We start from the raw sequence: 5847 nt of genomic DNA on the forward strand, positions 1-5847 counted from the left end.
GGTTGTTACCGACATCTGGTGAAAATTTCATGTCATTAGCACCTCTAGTAATATATTTACTGAGAAAAATGGTGACGTGTTCAATACTTATTTTACCCGCTGTATTTAGGCGTCTACTTTGACTTGCTTTAAAAAATGTCAAAAATTTTCCTTTACAGATTTGCTTGAACATATTTACAGATTAGCAATGACGCCATTTTTTTACGGTTTGTTTACTTTCTGATTCAACTGCCTGTTGTTTGAACTGTGTTTGGTGAATGTAAAAATAGTTTCCATGAGATTTTAGCCAAGATTCGTAGCTTTGTATTGATACCAAACAGGTCCAGGTCCAACTGACAGATCTGCAGTTAAAAGAAATGGAAAACGAAAAAAAAAAGCGGTTTTGTTCAAGAGGTTAATCAAACTTTTAAAGTTACTAACTGGCAGAGCGTGAGACAAAATGGCCGACGGACGCGTCGTGAACAAACAGTTCTGTGGTTAATTTGAATCCTCGGAGCGGGCTTTGGCTCACTTCTGCTGGATCGTTTAAAACAAGTGTTCAGAAGCGTGTGCCATGACTGAGTTATTAGCCGTGTATTTCATAATGTTACTGACAATATGTTAGCGTGTTTTTCCCTCCGTCCCCCCCGTCGTGAACAGATGGGTCCTTTTACTTTATTTTCCACATCAAGTATGATTACTTCTTCGTGCCAAAGGCCACCTGCCGCTCCTCGGTCTCTCTCCTAATTATTTACGTTGGTAACACACAGCAGGACTTATCATCAGTCGGATGGTGTCTTAATAAAGGGAAGAGGCACATCAACATATTGACATCATGTTCAAGGGGAAAATTCATCGTCGCACAAAGGCCAGCGAAAAGGAGGGCTAGCGGCGCGGGCCAGGTGCCAACACCTCCGAGTCTGACCTCCTTTTGTTCCCAGACTCCAGAGTTCCCTCTTCAGCTCACATCTGAGGAGCCGTGTGATGATAATTAGGTGAAAGCCCATTAAAAAGTCAAATCAGGAAGAATACATTATCATTGAGGAAACGAGACCTGATGGGTTGTATTCAGCTGTCGACACAGAAGGACGCAGAGATTCAACTGGTGCCGAACAAACACAGACATGTTAGATTAATCACAAAAGATGGACTCAGACCTGCTGAAGATCTGGTAAAGGTTATTGTGTAAAAACAGATTAGAAGTGGAGTTCTGGTGAAAACAAGAAGTAGGACGTGTTTTATTTAAGCTTTGCAAAAACATGATTATATTTTATTTAACATCGATGTTCAAAGAACTTCTACGTCCTTAAAGCCATTCCTGCATAAACACAGGGCCTCGTCACCAAACCTTGGAGCTAGACTCCCCCGTTAGCTGAATGCTAATAAAAAAAGAGCATAAAGGTCATGGTGGATGATCTGAAGATGTCACCAAATTTAAAGTAAAAGTATCAGTGTCGGTTTAGGAAAAGTTGTCTGAAATCAGAAACTGCTGGATCTTGAGTGTGGCTAATGAACATAGCAACTGTGTAACTAGCATAGAAGCTAACGTTGCAAAGCTCCCTGCAAAATGTAAACAAACTCAATAAAATGTATTTTTTCAGACTAGAATTAAATTAACAAGAAAAGTTGTGGAGGAACTTGACACACATGTTTCTCTTAATTTAGGTTGGCTTTAGTTCAAATAAGACTTTGAAACATGTTTTGTTTAGCAGGTTTGAGATAATTAATTAATCTAAAAGTTAAACGTGCATTAGTTTGACTTATTTTCCATATTGTTTGTGAGGTGTTTGTTCACTTTTCAGTCAAATTACAGCTACTGTCAGTGGTGGTAGTGGTATTAATCAATAAATCATGGAACCATATTTTTTTGTTTAGTGTATTAGCTTTTTCGCTAACTAGCACACCAGTTAGCTTCCGCTAAATTAGGTTTTGGCAGCTTTACATCAGCTAGCAGCTAACTAACAAGTTTGTGTCAGTCCCGCCAAATGGAAAGAGATGAAGACGTGTGATACAGACTGAGACAGTTGTCTTAGCAGTTAGCGATTAGCTGTTGGTGCTAGCTTTTGCTAATTTATATGTTTAGTGTTAGTCAAGCTATTTTTTTGCATGTTTAACAGAGTAGCTTTTTGAATAACTTTGAAAATGCTTAGCGGAATAATTAGCTTCCACTAAATTAGGTTTTGACAGCTTTACGTCAGCTAGCAGCTAACTAACAAGTTTGTGTCAGTCCCGCCAAATTGAAAGAGACGAGGATGTGATACAGACTGAGAAACAGTTGTCTTAGCAGTTAACGATTAGCTGTTAGTGCTAACTTTTGTTAATTTTTAGTGTTAGTGAAGCTATTTTTTGTGCATGTTTAGCAGATTAGCTTTTAGAATAACTTTGGAAATGCTTAGCAGAATCATTAGCTTCCGCTAAATTAGGTTTTACCTGTTTTACCTCCGCTAACAGCTCACTAACAAGCTAATAACAGGTTTTTGTCCTTCCTATTAGTCTTCATCTCAAAAGAAATGGAGACTTGTGATACAGATTGAAAGACAGCCATTTTAGCAGTTAGCGGTTAGCTGTTAGTGTTGGTTTCAGCTTGCTTTTACTTGTTTAGCTGTTTGGTGTTAGTGAAGCTACTTTTTTGTGCACGTTTAGCAGATTAGCTTTTTGAATAACTTGTGACGTACAGAGTTACACTTGTATTAGCGGTTAGCAATTAACTGTTAGTGCTAGGTTTTGGTAATTTAGATGTTTAGTGTTAGTCAAGCTATTTTTTTTGCATGTTTAGCAGATTAGTTTTTTGAATAACTTTGAAAATGCTTAGCGGAATAATTAGCTTCCACTAAATTAGGTTTTGGCAGCTTTACATTGGCTAGCAGCTAACTGACAAGTTTGTGTCAGTCCCGCCAAATTGAAAGAGACGAGGATGTGATGCAGACTGAGAGACAGTTGTCTTAGCAGTTAACGATTAGCTGTTAGTGCTAACTTCTGCTAATTTTTAGTGTTAGTGAAGCTATTTTTGTGCATGTTTAGCAGATTAGCTTTTTGAATAACTTGTGACGTACAGAGTTACACTTGTATTAGCGGTTAGCAATTAGCTGTTAGTGCTAGCTTTTGTTAATTTGTACTTGTTCAGGTGTTTAGTGTCAGTGAAGCTACATTTGTGCATGTTTAGTAGTTTAGCTTTTTAAATAACTAAAAAGCACTCAAAGGAAATGAAGACCTGTGACGCAGAGTGACACTTGTATTAGCGATTAGCTGCTAGTGTTAGCTTCCGATATGTTTCTTTTAACTTGTTTGCCGTTAGCGAAGATATATTTTGTGTTAGTGGATTATAAATTAGCTGTCACTGGATACTTTAAATGTCTTTATTTTATGACCTGAACACAATTAGGTTGTAAAAATAACAATAAAACAGCAGATTTAAAGCAGGTTTATGGTTCTTTTTTCCAAAAGACTAAATTGTGAATAAAAGGTGGAAAAAGGCAAAAATCCCTATAACAAAAGTTCCCTTCAGGACTGGAGAGAGACATTATGTCAACGATTCCCTGCAGAGCTACAGCACACAGACTGATTTTTTTTTTTTTGAAAATAAAAGTAGCAATTAGTTAAGTATCCGTGGCGTTTCAAAGCATCCTGTCGCGGGGATAGGGAGGGTACACTTAATCAGAGCTGCGCTGTTATAAAATATAGAACACTTACAATTAAACATACTTGATAGTTTAATCCCTGGAAGCTAAAAAAAAGAGAGAATAATTACATTTTCACATGTTCAGCTTTGTTCTTTTCTAAAGTGACTGGAAAAGGGTTCAGAAATATGTCATTGATGACCGCTGATGCATTATAATTACAGGAGTTTCCATCCTTTCTAATCTGTCCCCGACCAAATACAAAAGCAGACGTATTACCCCGAGAGGGCTGTAAGCCATTGTAGCACTCCCATTACAAAGGCAGATTTAAAAGGTTACAAAACCTTTATCTACCCATTTAAGAACGTATACGGGCTCAGGGTATCCAAAAGAGTGAAGAGGGGGAAAAGCCATTGTGCAGCTCAGACAATGCACTGACCATAAATCTATAATAGCCTTTAGGATTAAAGAATATGCTCTCTGAGTTTAATTACATATTGCATCTGAGAGCTTTGCCCCGCTGGGACGGGGGTGGGGGTGGGGGTGGGGGGAGGACCACTGTTGCTGCCGGCGATGAGATGAGGGACAGACGGCCAGAAAATTAACAGAAGGATTTATTTAATCTCAACTAGTGAAAGTTTCTTACATTAAAGTATCCACAGAAACGGCCACGTGGCAAAATAAATCAGCAGCTGCCGAGTTAACGACTCGAACTTACCTGTAACAGATCATTATTAAAGGAAAACAGATTCTCGTGCAAATGTTTACACAAATATTTAAAGCTAAAAGATGAGTAGTGACTGCAATACAAGCAGTCAGCTTTCAGCTGGAAATATACTTCCTGTTTCTGCAACTGGATTATGGATTATCTGGAGAACACATGATTAGAGCACCTTAGAGGCAACAAGTTGTTCTGAGTTTAGCATCTTTAAATAACGAACTCAAACAGCCGATCCTCGAGGCAGCAGATGATTTGTTTTTAACAAGTTAATCTCCGAGTCTTTAAATTAGAGACCTGCAATGTCACGAGGAGGGGTTCATTAAAATCTCTGTCGCTAACCCTGATTTATAGCACTTCCTGGATCCCCTCCTTTAAATTGTAAAATCTCGCAATTAACAGATTGAGAGGACATTAAAGCCCGACTCTGGGTGTGCTGAGAATTACAATAAATAGGAGCTAAAGTTTTGTCGCAAGGAAGTTTAAAAGCTTTATCAGCTGAAGCTCCCAACAGTCGGCTCCATAATTCAAGAAGTTACGGCGCCGACTTCCACTGAGTACACTTCTTTGAGGAATATAAGGAAGATTATTACGCGAGTTTAATTAGTATGCAAATGTATTTCTTTATGATCACTTCCTTTCTTTTTTCATTATATTTCACATCGCTGTTTAACCTTTAAAAAGGAGATTCAGTTCACTTTGTCTTGTGTTAGTGCACCGATTTATTGCCCTATAATTAATTTCAAAGGCATTACCCAATAATCAGACACATCTGTGCGGTTATGTGCTCAGAATTTCATTTTCACTGGCAGAACTTACCTGCTTATTCTGCACTTATCATCAAAGACTTTTCCTTTATTGAGCAATAGGAGGTCAAACAAGTATTTTAACTGATACTTTGGCTTCTGAAGCACTTTTTAACTTTTTAAATTGTACTTACAGACACGTGGTCGTTTGCGTGCACGGAAATTTTGCATAAAGACAGAATAGAACGACGAACAGCACACTGCCTCCCCCTTTGAACTCCCGTTTTAAACTCAGACTTCTATCAGGGCTCAGATTATGTGATGTGGAGAACTCTCATCTACTACTTAACGTTACAAAATTATATTTTGTAATTGTCAGAGAAACTGACACCAATTCATTTTTTGTCACTGCGATTACTATAATTAGTGATTTGTACTGTATAAATCACTGTGGCGCTAGGCTAATGCTGACTTGAAGCTAATGCTAATGCAAAGCTAACACTAATGCACTAACACAAACATGGAGCTAACACCAGTGTGGCGCTAACACTCACACTGCGCTAATGCTAACCCTAATGTGAAGCTAGCTCAAACATGGGGCTAGGCCTGTCGCGATAGTCAATAAATCAATTAATCGCACGATAACTTTTTTTGAGGTCGGTAAAAAAAAAGGGGCCGATAAGTTTCATTTTCCTGCTTGTTTGTTTACTTTGTCTTTCTCCCTCTCTGTGCTCCTTTACAGAGGAGCTCAGCTGACCCCTCCCCTCCCGTTTTCTTAGTGTGGGAG

Source organism: Austrofundulus limnaeus, unplaced genomic scaffold (genome assembly GCF_001266775.1).
Source record: "Austrofundulus limnaeus strain Quisiro unplaced genomic scaffold, Austrofundulus_limnaeus-1.0 Scaffold117, whole genome shotgun sequence".
In the NCBI taxonomy this organism is placed as follows: domain Eukaryota; kingdom Metazoa; phylum Chordata; class Actinopteri; order Cyprinodontiformes; family Rivulidae; genus Austrofundulus; species Austrofundulus limnaeus.